This window comes from Phyllostomus discolor, chromosome 3, assembly GCF_004126475.2.
Source record: "Phyllostomus discolor isolate MPI-MPIP mPhyDis1 chromosome 3, mPhyDis1.pri.v3, whole genome shotgun sequence".
NCBI lineage: Eukaryota > Metazoa > Chordata > Mammalia > Chiroptera > Phyllostomidae > Phyllostomus > Phyllostomus discolor.
Genome location: NC_040905.2, coordinates 97,151,345 through 97,171,421, shown reverse-complemented (window position 1 = coordinate 97,171,421; position 20,077 = coordinate 97,151,345). Strand labels below are relative to the sequence as shown.

The window sequence follows — 20,077 nt, the reverse complement described above, 5'->3', positions numbered from 1 at the left end:
AAAGGAAGTGACTGTAGCACACAGCAAGAGAAGCCAAGCAAGCCGAGGCCAGCGGTATCTTACTCTGTACTTGCTCAGTCCATGTGCTGGAACTCAGAAGCACTCAACCGAAGGCAGGATGTTACCATTTGATGTGCTTTTCAGCAAATCACTCATAAAAAATTCATCACTGCAGCTGACCCTCATTAGAATGTGTTTCATTAAATTAAAACATCAATCCCAGAAATATATGTTTGCTTAACAGGCAGAAATGATTTGGGGACCTCATGGTGCACACCATCAAATCAAATCAAATGGTGGGAGCAGACGAAATTAAGCTATCAAGCACAGGGGGCAGGAGAGGCAGCAGAGTTCTCTTGCCAAAGGAACATAATCATGGCTCACGAAAAAAGCCCAGAGCTTCCAAATTGTGTGTCCATGTAAAGCAGTAGAATGGGACGAGGAGTGTAGCCAGGCAGGATGCCCAACGGAGGCAGACAGGCCGGCCTTGAGAGCACCAGGTCGCTTCCAAACTCTCCCAGGAACCTGCCATTCAGCCTCCAGGGTCTCCTTTCAAAAGGCTTGAAGGGCAGGGCTCAAGAGCTACAGAGGACATGGTGATGCCCAGCTTCCTCCCACTCCAATGTTCCTTAGAGGCAGCCCAGGATGGGACTGTCAACCTAAGAAATGTAAGGGCAGAGCCAACATCCTAGCTCCTTCTGCAAACCAGACCTGAAAGGACACAGAGCCTCTCCAATGATGTTTTCCTTTTGAGTATATTATCTCATTTCTTTTTTTAAATTTATTGTTATTCAGTTACAGTTGTCCTGCCTTTTTCCCCATTACTTTCCCCTGCCCCGTCCCCCACCACCACCACTCCCACAGTCAATCCCTGCCATTGTCCATGCCCATGAGTCCTCTATTTGTGTTCCTTTGCTGGCTCCTTCCTCTTCTTTCCCCTCTTATACCCCTCCCACCTCCCCTCTGGTCACTATCAGTTTGTTCTTTACTTCCATGTCTCTGGTTCTATTTTGATACTTTGTTCGTTTTGTTGCTTAGGTTCCACTTATAGGTGAGAACATGTGGTATTCCTCTTTCACTGCCTGGCTTATTTCACTTAGCATAATGCTCTTAGCATAAAGTTCCACCCACACTGTCATGAAGGATAGGATTTCCTTCTTTCTGCTGCCAGTAGTATTCCATTGTGTAAATCTGCCAGTTTTTTTGATCCACTCATTTACTGATGGGCACTTAGGCTGTTTCCAGCACTTAGCTATCGTAAATAATGCTGCTGTGAATATTGGGGTGCATAGGTTCTCTTGAATTGGTGATTCAGGATTCTTAGTGTCTGCTGTGAAGCAGAGAAGCCATTATCTTGCCCCAAGGTAACAGAGGAGTGATCCAGCCTAGACCACAAAGATAAGAGATGAAAGGCCCCAAATTAGAATCCAGGTTCATTGTTTTCATACTTGTTTTTGCTCCACTGCTCTCCAAAGAAGTTCTGTCTCCCCACACAGCTGCCTGAGCCACCCACTAAGAAGGGCAAGGTGGGTGGTCAGAAAAATATCCAAATCAAAGACAGTTAAGACCTTAGGAGTTCGTTAAATGACCAATGATTAAAGAAGCACATCATATACACAGCATTCAGTGTTCAGAAATTTAAGTTCCTAAAGAAGAGCACAAGAATCAGAAAGCTAATTTTTGTTTTACTTTGTTTTAATATATTAGTTGTAAGCAATATAAACTTATTTAGATAAATAAAAAACAAATCAAAATTATCAAAATGACAAAAATAAGTGCATGCCAATCTGGGAATATAAAATAAGATGTGCTTGATTCAAAATATTTACAGAGCAATTGAGTATTATCTCTATTGCATTCCCTGGTTGCACATTTAAGGTGTTACGCACAATTTCTATAAGAATGAGATCATATTAGGAATAAAGGTGCCAGAAAAGGTGATACACACTGGCTTCAACCATAAAGGGAGTATATTGGTGCATGGGTCAGATGTCCAAACGGAGGTCAGGTGAGGCTTCCTATAGCAGCAATGCTGTTTCTGGCTCCTCTCCCTTCCAGGGTTGGCTTCACCCTCAGGTTCCACATGGAGACAGCTCCCTATGTTACAGAACAACGGGGGGGTGGGGGGGCAAGGCAATATACTATTACTGAAAGGAACCCCCCAGGTTCGTTATGTCGCTGCCTTATAGGAAAGACATCTCTCTCTCAATGCCAGAGATTCGTGCAAAGAAAAGGAAATGTTTATTTAATTCTATACAAACTTAAAGTAGTGACCTAATGTCTTCACCAAAGTCCCTTAAAACACCCACAACACACAGTCCTTCCTTCCCCTTTTGCCCAGTCTGGGCTACCGTATCTCAGGAAAAGAAATAGAAGTCTGTGGCTCAGGCAGCTCCCAGTTCTTCCCAGTAATCCGTCTCAGCTGGTAGGCCTCCCTTAGTTCCCAGCACTATCAGCTGTGTCGTCGGGATCTCTGCTAAAGCTGGGCGGTGGTTCCCCCTACTAAAGTTGCGGGGGTCCCCACTCTGGCAAAGCCACGTGGCTCTCCTTTCTATTGCCACAGCCACATGGTTCTCTGCACTGCCACAGCCATGTGGTCCTCTCTGCACAATGGCTGCGGGAGTCTCCACTCTGCCAAAGATTGAGTAGTTCTCCCCTGCACTGGCTGTGGTCCTCTCTTTGGCAAAGCCACATAGTTCTCCCTCCATTGGCTGCTGCAACTTGATTTAAATCCCCGTGCCAATCTTCCTCTGCAGCCCCATTTCCAACTCCTCCCATAATTGGCTACACTTGCCAGCACTCTTATATCCTTCCAGCTTTACTGGGCTGCCATTGTGAGTCTGGGCAGGTGTGGCCCCATGTCATGGAGCCAGTCATCTCCAAGCTCCCACACAGGTGCTGTAACTCAGTGGACCTGCCCCCAGTTAGGTCTTGGTGGGGAAGTTACTTCTATTCTCCTGGCTCAGAGCATGGTCACAGGTATTTAACATATCTATGTAACCAGTTAAAGGTTATAGATATGTTAAATGATCACACCAGAGGTTAGCTGCAAAGCTGTCACTATGCAAAACAGCTCTCAATGGCCCTGCTCCATTTGTCCCTTCCCCCAACCCACACCTGTGTCGGGGGAGAGGTGAAGACATCCTAATATTTCCTGGACATCTTGAGTTCTGGGCCCCATTCCAAATCCCTATTTGGGCCCCCCCGCCCTTGGCTGCACCCTGCTACACCTATAGCAGCTCCTGACTCTCAGCTCATGGTGACAAAGTGGCTGCAGCAGTTCAAGACCTGAGGTCTTGGAATATGTCTTCATCCAAGGAAAGGGAGAACATTTCTCCCAGTCTCTTCAATGGCATCAAGGGAAGGCTTCTCCTTCCTAGGAGCCATGAAAAAGGCTTTCTTGTGGTTTGCTGGCTCTGACCAAGATGTAAGGTACCAAATGGTCCAAGTAAGTGCTCCTGTGCTGGAGTCTGGGGTTGACAGCTCCCAGCATACCAGGCTAAGGATGGGGGTGGGGGAATTCTGGTTACTGTTTCTGGACAAACAGAGACTGGAGGCACTCCTCCAAACAGATGTCTACTTCAGAGATTATTTAGGCAACAGTGGATAAAAATTAAAATGACAACAACATCATAAGAAACAAAATCTTTATGATCAAAAAATGTTGGGGAAAAACATTGTATTGAACATATGTTGCTTCTCTACTTTCTTCTGAAAACTTATCAAAATAAAAGTAAAAGAATTTTAAAATCTATGAACTATACAAGATGAGCCTAGAGCATTTTGTGGTGCCAATAAGTAAGAAAGTTCTTTTAAAAAACAGCTGGAGTTATGTCCAAAGTATGTAAGAACCAATCTGACAACCTAAAAGAGAATGCCCAACACTGAAACAATTTGAGCAACAAAAGAAAGAAACATATATCAGATATAGACCAAAGAATAAAATAAATATTCACAAATCCATACCAACATAAATAAATGATTGAATGAAAAATAAGAGGGACAAGTAACAACTTTCTTTACAGAAGAATTCCAATTAAGAAGTGTGGGAGGGCTCTAGCTGGTGTGACTCTGGATTGAGCACTTGCCTGTAAACCAAAGGGTTGCTGGTTCGATTCCCAGTCAGAGCACATGCCTGGGTTGCAGACCAGGCCCCCTGCTGGGGGAGCTCGAGGACAACCACACATTGATATTTCTCTCCCTCCTTTTCTCTAAAAGTAAATAAATAAATAATTTTTAAAAATAAGTGTGGGAGGAATAAAAGAAGTAGAAACTCTTTTCTAGAAACCACAAGTAATCATTGCCATAGGCAATGTCCCCCAATGAATGCTGAAATTCGGGGTCAAGAGTTTAAGGACAAGTAGGATATTTGCATAGCCCCCAAATATATATTACTCACAAAGAAAGAAACTTTACCCTCTGCTAGAACCTTCCAAGGGAGAAAGCCGGCAGATGCTCCCCAAGCTGGTGATCACATAACCTCACCCCTGATGCGACGAACTGAAAGAGGACACCATCTCAAATCCAAAACCTCAATCCAATTCTAGAAAATGCCAGACCAGCCCAAACGAAGACATAGTCTACAAAACACCTGACTGACTAGTGCCCTTCAAAAGTAGCAAGGCCATGAAACACCAGGAAATACTGAGGAACTCGGACAGATTAGAAGTAACTAGGAGAACTTGACAACTAAATACAGTGTAGGATCCTGCATTGGATCCTGGGACAGAAAGAGAACATTACTGCAAAATCTGGTAAAATCTGAATCAAGACCAAAGTTTAGTTGTTATATATAGTTATTACATTTAGTTTAGTAAATTTGATTTAGTATTGTGCCAGTGTTAATTTCTTAGCTTTGATAGTCATGCCACTGTTATGTAAGATGTCACCATTAGGGAACTCACTGTACTATTTTTGAAACTCTTATGCGTGTCTAAAATTATTTCAGAATACAATGCTTAAAATAAAGCTCACACCATAGGCAACAGCACAGAGAGATGGAAAGACATGTTTCTAGATCACATTCTTCCACTTTACAAGCACACTGAAGGCCCCTGCCCACTGGCTTGAGCCAATAAAGTTCTCATTTTCCAAAGGGATTTAAAAAAACCTATGGACCACCTTGGCTGGGTGACTCAGTTGGTTGGAGCATCATCTCATACACCAAAAGGTTGCAGGTTCAATTCCCAGTCAGGGCATATAGTTAGGTTGTAGGTTCGATCTCCAGTCAAAACACATACAAGAAGGACCAATCAATGTTTCTCTCATTTCAATGTTTCTCTCTCTCTCTCTCTTTCTCTCAAATCAATAAAAACATCTCCTGGAGTGAGGATAAAAATATCTATGGACTTACAAAGACAATAAATGGGAGAGGAGACTACAGACAGGCAGCATGAACTGAAATTTGAGAGAATGAATGAGGAAGGAGATACCAGGGGGGTAAGATACCAACTGACTGCAGAGGGAGCTTCCAATTCATGCCCAGGACCCAGAAAGGAGGCTCCAGAAGGTGGGGGTGAGGTGTGCAGTTGAAAGAGAAGCATGGCAGCAATTCTGTCTAAGGTAAAGCTATGCCCCAGCTGACTACATCTTCTCTGGAGGCTCCAATACCAGGGTCCCAGCAACAGAGGAGGGCAAGGGGTCAAAAGGAACAGAGAAGGTAACACAAAAGTCTAGACACTGACCCACACACACTGCCCCAAGCCTTCTAATGAGCTCCCAGAATGCACATAGGCAGGCCTGCAATGGGCAGAAGACTGGATGCTTCTTCCAGAGGAAAACTGAATGGCATCAGAGCAAATATCTACAAATACTGACACATGAGCTGTGCCCAGACTATTTGTCTGCTCTGGCTGCCGTGAAAAAGTAGCACAGCCTGGGTAGCTCAAACAACTGAAATGTATTCCCTCACAGTTCTGGAGGCTAGAGGGCTCAAATCAAAGTGCTGGCAAAGTTGCTTTTTCCCTTGGCTCACCCGTGGCCATCTTTTCCCTGTGTCTCCACATGGTCTTCCCTCTGTGCCTAATCTCTGCTTAAAGGACACCAATGACATTGCATTGGGGTCCATCCTAATGACCTCGCTTAGCCTTAGTCACCTCTTTAAAGGCCCCATCTCCAAATACAGTCACATTCTGAGGTACTGAGAGTTAGGACTTTAACATATAAATTTGGGGGAAACAATTCAGCCCATAACACCCAGCAAAATAGCCACACATCTGCCTAAGCACTCACCAGGGAGAACTGGGGGTTGCTCCACCCAAAACCACACAGAAAATCCCCAAGTGCCTCAGAGCCTCCCTCCTAAATCCTAAAGAACAAAGCATCACCAGGCCTTGAGGAAAACTAAAATGACATGAGGTCAGGTGCCAAAATCAACAAACGGACAGTAATGCACTTGGAACTCAGAGCATGCAGATGGTGTGCAGAGGATGGGAAACTCCTTATAACCCTCAGAGAGTTGCAGGAAGGGGACCACACTCACAAAACAGAAGCAGAATATTCAGAAGAGGAGCAGCTAGAGAGTAAGGAAATGCTTCGGAAATTAAATATAATTACAGACATTTTAAATTTTAAGAGAAGAAATGGGAGACCAAATCTCCCAGAAAATTGAATAAAAAGGCAAATAATTTGAGAGGAATAAGAAGTATCAGGGGTTCAGTGGAGGAGGTCTAGCACCTGATATAGAAATATTCCAGAAAAAGAAAACAGAGAACACAGAGGGTATGAAGATTTAATAAAGGAATATATACCAGACCCGAAGATCCCCAAGGAGCCACTCAAAGAGGAAAAGAGGAAGGCTCATAAAAATAGGGTGCTGAGCCCAGGATGGAATCCCCAGGGAGAGGGTGCAAAGCAGGGTGCCAGGAAGACCCTCTGCAAGGAAATAACCAAACATAACTGCAAACTGAACTAAATGTGTGACCGTGTGGAAAAGAGCAGCATCCAGATGGGTTTACAATCTTGTTGGAATGTATGGAATAGTAACCAAAAAACACAAATAAAAACATCCAAGCAAGGAAAAGAAAAAAGTGAGGTATTATTATTTACTCCAGAAGTTGTACAAAATTAAAAGTGTAATCACAGTTTTCCAGGCTTATCAGTGAATAGTACATAAATAGTCACAATAGGGTAAGTGCTAAATATTGACTCAATCAATAGCTATAATATGCAGGTATCAACCAGGAGGAAGAAAGACAGGTGACAAGATAAAGTGACAACAGTGGTGGACCAGGCAGGCAAAGGGAGCTCAACCACTGTGGTCACCCTTATGCGTGGGTGGCTTTCTCTTCCCTCTGGACACAGTCTCGAAGGATGGGCAGGAACCAGCCAAGAAGAACCCACACAAAGTACCTAGAGAGAATGTCTGGCATGTATCAGCTGCTCAATAAATAGTCATTGTTATAACTCATATTCTTATAAAATTATTAATGGTCCATGAAGAATATAGGAGTTTGTCATGCAGAATGTGTATACATTACATACACCATGCCTGGACCACTATAGACACTTCACTGAATGATAGCTATTGTTTGTATTGTTATTAACAGTCCCTTAACTCATTTCTAGCCCTTGGATACTCTGAGCAGTTATTTATACCTCTCTGTTTCAGTTATTTATTGCAACATAAAAATCCACACCCATACCTATTCATTAAAAACAATCAGCATTTCATTATTGCTCATACTTCTGTGGGTTGACTAGGCTCAGCTGCTGGTTTTATGGCTATAATTGGATGGTGGATGATGCTGTGGCATCCAAGAAGGCCAGGCTCAGCTGCACGGGCACGGCTGGCCTTTCTCTCCCTTGCTGTTTCCATTTAGTCTCAGGTCTATCCCTTGCACAGCAGCCAGACACTCAAGGGCATATAGGCCTTCTGAAGGAAAATGCCCAGAATTGGCATGGCCTTACCTCTGCCACACTGTACTGGTAAAAAAGCAAGTCACTGGCCAGCATGGGATCACTGTGGGAGGGCACCAGACACACAAGCAGCATACCAGGCAGCATGGTTCTTTGAGGGTCACCTTTGGAGAAGTACAGTGGCCCCTGCAGAAGAATGGCACATGGCAGAAAGGACATATTTGAAGTACCTATCAGGGGGCTTTGCACATTCTAAGTACTCAGCAAACAACAACCAAACAGAAACAGGACTCATTCCATTTAGAAAATAACATGTACACAGGCATAGAGGCATAAAACACTGTGAGGGATTAGAAAGCACAAAATACTGGTAGCTAAATACAGAGTCCAAGTAAGGAGCCAGACACATGCAAAGGACCTCTGCTGCCCCTGGAGCCCACCTCCCGTTCAGACCTCTCCAGAACTCTGGAGAAATGAGGAGACTGGTCATGAGTATTCATGATGGTGGAATTAAATGACAAAGATGTCAAAAAATTGTGTTCCAGACATTTCAAATGTCAACATATATAAAAACACAGAACCTCACAGAAAACATTTTAAAGTGATTGAGAAATTTTACTGCAGGAAACATTAATTAACAACTTCTAAAAGATTAAAAGTAAAAGCCACTGACAAAGCTAAAAGCCACACAAAACACTAGAAGCAATTACTGGCATTGAAATAACTGTAACGAATGATTGATATCCAGAATGTGTAAGCAGTGCCTACAAAGAACCCAATGGGAAAATGGGCGAGAAAGGAGAACAGGAAATTCCCTGCTTGATGCAACGTTGGGCAGAACAACTTAGTGGTGTGTATTGCAATCTAAAATGTACAGGACTTTTGATTGAGTTTTCCTATTTCTACATTCCCATATGGACAAACACTGTAAAGATCACACAGGCAGCAACAAGAACATTAATAGCAGCAGTGGTTGCCATAAGAAACCATGGACATATCTTAATATCCATAAAAAGCAGGCCAATTAAATGAATCCTTGTGAATCTACAGCAGCACCTAAGCGAATGCAGCCAGAGCTATTATACAAACATGGACAGACTCTCAGGTTCAAGTACAAAAAAATAATTGCAGAAAAATACACAGTTACATACTCATTTACAATTTTTTAAAAACTAAGCATTTACTTTATTTCCATCTGTGCCAATATTTGTGGATAAATGCATAGAAAAAGTTTTGTAAAGGGACACCCTAAATTGTCAACAATTTAACATGAGGTAAAGAGAAGTTTGTAGAGAGCTTTTGCTTTTCCCTCCTACCCTATTATTGAATTTTTCAATAACAATGTATGTATGTATGACTTAGGTACTTTTATTTTTACAAAAGGAAAAAGAAAGTTATGACTAAAAGAACTAAAATGTGAAAAGAGTAGAATGATATAAGGTATTTCATATATAACAATCAGAGTCCTAGATGCAAACAACCTAATTAGTTTGATTAAAAAAAAAAAGAAGAAGAAGAATAGCCCTGGCTGGTGTAGCTCAGTGGATTGAGTGCAGGCTGTGAACCAAAGGGCCACTGGTTCAATTCCCAGTCAGGGCACATACCTGGGTTGCAGGCCAGGTCCTCAGTGGGAACCATGTGAGAGGCAACCACACATTGATGTTTCTCCCTCTCCTTCTCCCTCCCTTCCCCTCTCTCTAAAAATAATTAAATAAAATCTTTTTAAAAAAGAATAAAATTCTCCTTCCGAGCTATATCAAATGCAATAATGTGCTAATTACAGAAAGCTTATGGAAAATAGAAACTATACACACCAAAGTTAAAATACAAAATTGGGTTAATCAAATCCAAATGCAGCATTATATCCACAAATGAGAATTTAAGCTAAAATTAAGTAAAAACAAAAACAAAAAATAAAAAACTAAAACATACATACACACAGGGAAATTGCATAACAATAAAGAAAAGAAATGAAGAAAATATTAAAGATGGATCCCCAAGCAACAGTAATAATATAAAAAAATTTTCACAGAACTAGTGGGAAATCATAATACCCAATATCGTGATATGATAATTAAGTGAAAAATTAAAATACTTAATCTAATTAAAGTAATTGAGAAAACAGAACTAACTGTAAGCATACAACAAGAGAAACAGAATATATATTTTTCTCAAATGTACATGAGACCTTCACAAAAACTGGGTCCAATTCTATGGCCTTACCTGCAACCGTGGATCAATCTCAGCATCAGTAACAGGGGACAACCAGGTCTCACATGCCCTGGTGGGATCAGTAGAAGGACGTGGTACCCACTGACAGGTATTTTTGTCCTCCCTACCCACAAAAAGATGAATCTGAATGTACATGAGCCTCTAGATCAGAGGTTCTCAAAGTGTGGTCTGGGACTCCTGGGGCCCCCAAAGATCACTTCACAGAGTCCACAAGGTCAAAACTATTTTTGTAATAATACAAGAGATTGTCTTTTTCACTCTCATTCTCTCCCAAGTATTCAGCAGAGTTGTCCAGAAGCTACATGATACATAATGACATTATCAACGGCCAATGGAATGTGAGCTTGTGTCTACTAGTATTTTAAAATTCTCAGTTTCCATTTTTTTATAACCTGAATATCAATAGATAGAACCCACATAAATAATTCATTTGGGCTCTCAGTAATTTAAAAATTGTAAATGGGTCTTGAGGCCAAAAAGTTTGAGAATTGCCAGCACTTGATCTAACTATAGACTATGGAGTCTAGAGGAGCAAGTTAAATGGCACCATGAGGAAGCATCAGCTACACCCGGGATTCTAACTTACAGGTGAAATGACGGTATTTGGGATTTGCTTTCAAATACTGCAGAATAAACAGGGTGTCTGCGAGTTGGGCATGAGATTGAAAAGGTGATCATTAGCAAGCATACATGGGTATCTACATGGGGTATGTGAAGGAGCATTGCACGATCCTCTCAACTTTTGTACAGAATTTTCAATTTTATTGTCACAATGCAATTAAGATAGAAATAAATGTAATAAAGTCAATAATTTGCAGTAAGTTATACCAGGGAAAATTATAAAACATAATAGACCATTTGTAAAAATAATGGTCATAAAAACATCTTTCCAGAAACTAACGATGATGAAACAGACTCTGTCATTAAAAATACCAATAAAACAGAAAACAAATAGAATGGAAAAATAAATTTTAACTGGGTTTCAAAAAATCGAAAACCCAGGATTGATAAAAATGTGTTATGTGGCAGAAGCTCAAAGCCCTAGGAGCCGGCCATGGGGATGCCTGGGAACTGCACTTTGGTTCCCAGCTACGGGTGCAGCTACGGGAATCAAAAAACACATTCAGGAAACTGTTGGCATCTACTCGTGAAAAGACGAGAGGGAGCATTACGAAAATCAATCAAGATTAAATTGGGGTTTGAAAGAAGACTGCAGTAAAATGATAACACAATTGAGAACATCCCAGAAATGCAGTCAAAGGCAGAATTGGTTCTGTAACAACACATCCCATCAATGAAACGATATTCTGAAGAATGGAAGAGCACTGTGGGAATCCAGGGGAGAAACAAGGCACACAATAGGGAACCTAACCTTCAAACTGCAAGGGCGACTGTAAAAGCTGATCAGGAACTAGAAGGAAACAGCACCCTAGGAGGAAACAGTTTTCCTATATTGTTTAAAACTTAGTTTGGAGAGGAAAGGGTCCCCTGGCCTTTCTTCCGGAGACCACGTCAAGGAGGAAGACGTCTGTCTGTCTCTTAGGAAATGCCCCCTTCATGCAATGAAATAGGAAAGCAGGTTACATTTAAAGAAGCACAACAAATAAGGCCTTTCTGTGGTTTCTCATTAGCAATAGGCACAATCCCTCAGAAATAAAAGCAGAGGATTCTAGGTATTCTTTACCCCACAAAGCTGTCACTTCATAGCACCTGTGACAGAAGGACCTAAATGTGTCCAATGCCCGAAGGGATCATTTATTGCTCACATGTCTTACTGACAAATTTCACTTCTAAAATTACTGAATACTTCCAAGCAACAACTGAGTTTAAATGCCAACTCCAAAAGATAAATAAGGGACACTAATGGGAAGGGCTGCTGTATTGTGAGGAATAAGAACCACAGATCAATGAGAAACATAAAGTATGAAAGCAAAGACAAAGCTATTAAGAAGGAAAGAAAACCTTTGCCTGAGCTTCCCCAAGTTTCAGCGTACGAAGGAAAGGATGGGAATGGGGAGAGGGCAGGAAACACAACTGCTCTTCCTCCACTGTGAGGATCCCAAATTGCTGACATTATGCTAAGTGAAATAAGCCAGACACAGAAAGAAAAAACTTCATGATCTCACTTACATATGCAGTCTAAAAAAGTCAAATACACAGAAGCAGAGAGAGCAGTGGTGGTTACCAGGGGTGGGGTGCTGGGGGAAATGGGGAGATGTTGATCAAAAGGTACAAAGTCACCGTTACATAGAATGAGTCTAGAGATTCGATGTACAGCATGATGACTGTAGTTAATACTAATACTGTATTGGACGCTGAAAAATCACTGAGTCAATTTCAGGTGCCCTCATCACACACACACAAAATGGTAACTGTGTAAGGAGACACTACATTAAATTAGCTTAACTGTAGTAATCCTTTATATATATATGATTTGAGATCTATATATCACACACATATATGATATATATGGATTATGTGATATATACATACATATATGATACATACACATATCTCAAATCATATTGTTTAACATAAGTTTATAAAATTCTATTATAAATTCTTTTAAAAAACAAAAGTTGATTTAAGTAGTTAAAAATTTAAACTTATGTACATAAAAATAGCACTTGATGACCAATGTGGTATAGTGATATTACAGTAGAAAGAAGCTGGTTACCATAAGAATAAAATAAATAGATGGGGCGGGGGGAGAAGGAACAATGCCCTTGAGGAATGGCCATGGTTCTGTAGTCCTAATTGGAAAGAGATGTCAAAAGGACTGTAAACATGCAAATAAAAATTAGGGTAGAAGAAGATAATCCAAATGTTACTCCAAAAATAAAAGAACTTAATTACTATCTCATGGTTGGGGGAAGAGAAGTTCCTGACTAGATTAGTAAGCACAATCTATTGTGTTCTGTACACATGAACAAAATGTGAATATTAAAACATGTGTGTAGTTTTTTCAATTTAAAAGTAAGAATGCCTAGATTACTGAATGTATGAGTTAAAATTCACTTAACAAATTATATACGGTCATTATAAAATGTTAAAGCCATACTAAGTTCTAAAAACCAAAGAAGGTTGAACATTTTTCAAATAATAAGTGTCAATGAAATATATAAATAAAAACTGATTGCCAATGTAGAGAACTTGATTGAATCTCTGTTGTAGTGATTTGCTACTCAACCATGCTGTTAGAATTCAGTGGTCTAGTCTACTAAAAAGCAATCACATGGATCTGAACAATATAACTAATAAGACTGAATTAATAAAGAATTAGAACAAATAAAATGAAAATGGAATATTTCTCATTTTAAAAAGGAATAGAATAATAATTGAGAATATATTCTATGCTGTTACACACAAAGAAATTGTCATTATGGAAGTCAAAATTTCTGATCACAATATAATAAATTTGTGTTAAGAAAAGGCAGATGGAAAATTTTGGGGAAGTGATAAATAAAAATAAGATCTGTTTCTTTTAAAACTCTAACAAAACAGAAAATCCTGAGGTAAATTTAAACAAAAAGTAGAGAAAACATAAATGTATAATGTTAGAAAAGAGAAATAACAATGCATAAGATGGAGAAAAGTCACTTGAGAATGCTATGCAGTTATACTTGTATACCACTGAATTGATTAATATAATGGTAATTTATGATGTTCTATTAAAGTTTAAAATACCAAGGCAATGAGGTATATAAAATTTAAACAAATCAATAATTGGGGAGAAAACAAGCAATTATAAAAGGAAAAAACCTATACACATACAGACAGATATACTTTCAACCCTTCCAAATCTGAAAGATCTACAATGAATTTAGTAAGTTTAATAGTTTTGCTAAGCACTGCAACATAATTTCAAACATAGGGGGAAAAGATATGTGATATACATCATCCTAAAAGACATCATTCTGCAACCATTAAAATTTAATAAGGATTGTATACAGAAAGAAATTATTCTGCAGTTTCATTTTTGAATGTAGGGAAAATATATTGATCATGACACTAGTCCATTAAATATAAGCTTTTTCTCCCAAAACAAGTTTACAAATATAGAATGGGGGTGAAAATATTTAGAAGAAGCATGAGTTTCAAACAGCTCAAAAGAGTAACAACACTCCCATTCACTGGCCTTGTACTATTATGCTGCTCACTTATTATTGTGCAGCTCTTATAGTCCTCCTGCCAACTCTATAAGGGAAATGCTATTTTCACTTCCATTAACAAGTGAGGAAACTGAGGCAGAGAAAAGATAAATAACTTGAAGGTCACTGAACTTCCAAGTGGTGGAGCCAAATTCACATCCAATCTCTCCTCTCTTACACTACCATTTTTTTATTAAATGTATGGTTAAGTATTTTCATGATGCATTTCCAACAACATGACTTATATAAATATACCTCATTTAAGCATGATGTCCTGAAAGGAGTCTTGAAGCCTGCTCAGCTCAAGCTGATATTTGTCCTATATCCTCTAGAACAAATTGTGGTACTGTTCTGGGTGTTTCATTTTTTTTTTCTTTTTTTGCGTCTCTTCTTTTTTTATTAAAACATTTTTAGACATTTATATAACTTACAAAGTGATCACCCCGATAAGTCTAGTTAGTACCCATCTGCCAACATACATAGCTATTACAATATTATTGGCTCTATTCCTGCACTATCATTAACAGTGATGAAGAGTCCCAAAGCAAACTTGTCCTAGGCTTTATTCATATGTTGTATCTAGGGAATTTATTTATTACTTGAATTATAATGTCCTTCTAGTACAATTACAAAATTGTTTAATTACCTACCCCACAACTGTGTAAATTTTTCAAGAACAGGGATTTTACAGTTAAAACTAAATTCAGGCAAAATGCCATTGCATTTGCCACTGCACCATTCCATGACTATTGCCATATTTTGCCATGTATAATGCATACTTTTTGCCCAAATTTTTGAGGGAAAAATAAGGATGCACATTATATGTGGGTAGTACTAAATTCTATATATAAACATTTTTAATTCTTGTATTTATGCTTATCTGTTAAAAGTGTAACTCTAGAAAGCAATAACAACATCTGTATGCAAAATAATACCCCAGAATGTGATAATTGGTTTTGTTTCTAAATATAAATAAATTAAATTTTGAATTAAAAATTAAAATGAAAGATTTTTTCCTAAGCATTTGGGCCAACAACGGGGGTGTGCATTATATATGGGAGCACATTACACAGGGCAGAGTGCAGTATGTTGCCTTGAGTGAGTCACTGAATCTCAGTGAGCCTCAGTGTCCCCACCTGTTAGTAAATGAACACATAATAATAAGTTTCTGTGAGAAGTATGTAAGCTGAGCTATGAAAAGCATGCAGCACAGTCCTGGCACATACAATGTGTTAGGTAAATCACAGCTAGCCAGACAACCTGAATTATAACTTAAACCAGGGGCTGGTATATTATGGACCAAAATCCAGCCCACAGTCTGGTTTTGCATGGCCTACAGGTTAAGAATGGTTTTGTATTTTTAAAGGGTTGGAAAAAATATCCAAAGAATCATAACATTTTGGGACATGTGGAAATTATATAAAATTCAAATTTCATTGTCCAAAAATAAAGTTTTATTGGCACACAGCCATGCTCATTTGCTTACACAGTAACTGTGGTTGCTTTCACACTCCAGCAGCCGAGTGGTGTAATGTAACAGAGACCATATGGCTCCTGGAGCTGAAAATATTTACTCTCCAGCCCTTTTCAGAAAGTGTGCCAATCCTTGACCTAATCAATTATTGGACAAAGGTAGGAAGTCAAGTATTTATAAATCAATAATTTGTTTCCTGTGAGTATAATGTTATAAATGGAGATTCCATTCCTGGAAGCCCATACCCTACCACAAAAATACTGAAACTATTTATAGGAGAAAATAAATACAAATATGTGTGTTAGGTCACAATCCCCTAGGGGCTTCCCAGGTACAGACTAGAACTGGCCCCCATATGAAGGGCACGAAGACACTGACAAAGAGGCAGGACTCTCCAGACTGGCAGGTGGCAGTTTTAACTAGCAAGGGAACTTACATACAAAGCTTATCCTGGGTGACTGAAAGACCAGTAGGTTTTTTGCACCAGGATCTTAAAAGTTTATGTAGAGGCCTTAACTAGGTTCAGTTGCATACACCATCCAGGTGGTCTCAGCAACACCTTACTTCCTCAAGACTGTGTTCTTAGGCAGCTTCTAGCCTGGGGAAGGCAGACACAGTATACATGCAGAATGCACCTTCCCCGGGCACAGGAGGGAATAAGGAGCCTCAGTTGCCCAGGTCCAGTGCACAGGTCAGCTGGTGGTCACATCATCCAGCAACCATGGTGAAAACCATGCCATATATGTTTCCTTTGCGGGGGAGGGGTTGTCTGCAGGGGTGAGTCTGGCTGAGGCCTTGTGGTTACAGTAATCTGTGGAGGGGCAGCTCCTTCTCCCTTGATCAAACTCCTCTCTGGTAGCAGGTATCCATTGCTGTTCTGGGGACCATCTGAAATTATGGCCCTGTGTTCATCTCATTCCCCAGATGTACACAAATGGCTCTACGTGTGTGTCTAGGACAAATGCCCAAGCAAGAGTAATGACCAGAAAACCTTCTTCGATGAACCTCTGTTCCTCCATTTCAAAAGATGCTGATGGCTTGCTTAGCTCCAACGACTCGTCATGTCTTCAAGATCAAGTTCACATTCATGAATATGGCACAGACAGCCCCCTCGGACTGGGGACTGGTTCTCAGCTTGTTTCTCACAAACTCCTCCCTAAACTCCAGGCACTGGTGACACTTACTCATGGTGGCATATCATTTCTCACCTCAGGTGCCTTTGCTCAGACTGCCCACCTGACATGACAGACCCTACCCTACCCCACCCCTACACCAACCAGCTTCCATCAGCCCTACTATTCACTTAGCCTGATGAACCCCTTTTAGTCCTTAATACATACTAGTGGGATAAGGAACTAGGATGTCTGCCTTCCACCTTACCAGAGAAGATAAAAGTAAATGAAATTATTCTGACTCCACACAATAGAAGATGAGAGGGTACGAAAGAAGAGTGTGGTGGCACAACAATAAAGATGTCAAAAATAAAACCAAAAGAACAATAAGGCTTGACAATAAAAGGGCACAGTTTAAACTTATGAGTTAAAAAAAAGCCATTGAAAGTGGATTAAAACCTGCCTTGACTGGTGTGGCTCAGTGGATTGAATGCCGGCCTGCAAATCAAGGGGTTGCCAGTTCAATTCCCAGTCAGGGCACATGCCTGGGTTGTGGGCCAGGTCCCCAGTTGGGGGGTGTGCAAGAGGCAACCACACTTCAGTGTTTCTCTTCCTCTCTTTCTCCTTCCTTCCCCTCTCTCTGAAAATAAATAAATAAAATCTTTAAAAGCAGAAAATGGTTTAAAATCTAAATATATGTTGCTTACTAAAGATACAATACAATTGATCAAAGGCAAAATTCAGAGAAGAGCTTTGTTTCATGGGAGGAGAGAAAGGCCTCAAAAGTTAGGTTGGTAGATTCCAGAGAAACTGATCAGTCTTGAGAAGAAAAGTTTTGCTCTGTCTTTGCACAGAAAGAGCAAAACCAAGAGAGAATGAGGAGGAACCCAGAGGCCGTCCAAGAACTATGGGACTCTGCCCACACAGAGGCCTTCATCAGAGTTACTCCAGACACCCAGGTCATTCTGACAACAGAGCCTCTCTCTGGAATGTAATCAGCATGAGAACATCCTGCAAATAAAATAATGCTAATTAGAATCAGGGCTACATGTAGTCTATTTAGCTCTATTATGGGAATCTCAGGAGAGGAATTTGGGGAATGAGCTTTTACCTCAAAGACTAATGTTAATGTGACTTAGTAAGAAAAAGATTAACTTGGGCCTTCACACTCAAGAGAGTTTCTGGTGCCACTGCTTCTCCTAACGCCTCTGGTCAAGTCAGGGCAGATAATAAATCATGTAGTTTTATTGTCCTGGTGGGGTCACCAGGTCTATTTATCACTGCTGCAGTCAGGAAGGGGTGGTGGACTGGGGAGCACGAGAAATCTTGGTCCAGTCAGGTGCCCCGTGGTGTTCAGCCACGCAGCCTTCGTTCCCAGCTGTGGTCCCTCTTGCAACTGCTGAATCATACACTTCCTCTCCGAGGAGTGGACAGCGCTGCCCTGGGGCTGTGTTGGGCAGGCTCTGCACATGGCCTGGCCCTTGATGGACGCTCAAGAAAGCTCTGTTGAAAGGGTTAATTGAACAGGGGACACAACTCATGCAAGAAGTACCATATAAATGAGCAAATGGAGAAATGTTCAACCTCAAAGAAATACAAATTGAAATTATGTGGTCACCTTGTACTCAGGTAGTATAAATACTGCTAATTTCATGAGTACAAGGTGACTATTGCTTTACACACACACACACACACACACACACACAGTTGTGGTAAAATTCACAAGAACTTGTTTATATTATACAATTTATATAAATTCTCAAATGGAAAGCAACTTGGCAATTTGTATAAATACCCATATGTCTGTATGCTTTGGTCTATGACCTCCCTGTAGTAGCATATCCTAAAAACTCCTTCTTAACAAGAAAAGCCATATGTACTGTAAAGTTTATTACTACATTATCTGTAATAGCAAAATGATGGAAATGGCCAAATTATTTAACACAAGAAACAGGTTAAGTAAATTATTGACACTAACTCAAATTCAATGGAATAGAGTTTACTGACTCATGAAAAATAATATTTAAAATTTAATAATATGAAGAAATTTTGTGCTATAAAGTTAAATCAGTAAATTTAAAATTTGACACTAAAGTTTAGCTATATTTAAAACCATTTAAACTTCATATAAGTGTAAGCAGAATTATGTGTATGTTTCAAGAAAATATTACAGGTGACTCGGTGAAATTTTCACTTTCTTTACTGTTATTAATAAAGAGCAATCTGATCGGATCACTGGGGAGAAGTAGGGAGGGGCTGCAGAAGGAGTTTGCTGAGGCAGCTGTGGGCAGTCTAGGATGGGATTGGCTGAGAAGCTAAGTGCCTCCATGTTGCAGCATGGAATTATGGGTAAGAAGATTTGAAATAAAAGAGGGGCTCTTTGGCTTCCAGTCTGGCTTTCTCTGGCTCTTAGACTCTCTTCCTCCAGGATGCCTGCATGATTATGCTGCAGTTGCCTGCATTTCCCAATCGGTGGTATTTTAGATGAGAAAGAACTCCAAGCACAGCCTAGGATCGGGTTGGCCTGGCAGAGGGTGGCAGGTTTATTCTTTGTGTGTTCTAGAGGGGACAACCTCTGTGGCAGAAACCTGCCATTCTTCCAAAATTGTGTAGCTTTTGTATCTTATGTTGTTTTAGTTTGTAAACTAACCCTATAGAAATAAGATAATTAAAAGTAACAGGGGGAATGACAGGAGAACTCAGGTGTTGCAGAGTTGAGCCTTAATTGACAGGCCTAAGTGACTAATGCATGTGGAAAGCTGCTGTTCCAAAACAGTGAAGCTTTTGAATGAAGATTCCTCTCCATCACCAAACCTTTGCCTCCAGGATTTTACCTAGAGGTTGGCGGAGGTCTGCGAGACCCCAATGGCTGTTTGGTAACATTATAGTATTGTGTGTGATGGTTTTTTTATTGTGGCCATATAATTGATACATAAAATTATACTAATTTTAGATGAACAATATAATGATTTTGTAAATATTATATATAGTAAATAGATTATCATGATCAGTTCTGCAATGAATTTCTTTAAATATACTTAAAACTTCTCATTATATTTCATTGGAACTAAAGAAAGGAGGAGAGTTGCACTTTAAAGATCTATTTGCTCTGTAAAACTTCTTTATTTATGTATACTGTTGTACATAAGATGCAATTAAAAACAGCAAAAAAAGGAAAAAATGTTACTATTTGGGAGAAAGGGACAAATAGGATTTTCTCCATTAAACATTAGAACATGTTCAAAACAAAC

At 39.9% G+C, this 20,077-nt stretch overlaps 1 protein-coding gene and 1 long non-coding RNA gene across 2 annotated transcripts in view; both read right to left on the bottom strand.

The window, feature by feature from the left end:
* Nucleotides 1-20,077, bottom strand: part of GALNT17 (polypeptide N-acetylgalactosaminyltransferase 17) — a 428,715-nt gene that overhangs the window by 360,979 nt on the left and 47,659 nt on the right. The window lies entirely within an intron of this gene.
* On the bottom strand, nt 990-4,079 carry LOC118499550. Its single transcript, XR_004902045.1, has 2 exons — nt 3,231-4,079; nt 990-2,097 (listed from the first exon to the last, which is right to left on the bottom strand). It is a non-coding gene; the product is annotated as an uncharacterized LOC118499550 (long non-coding RNA).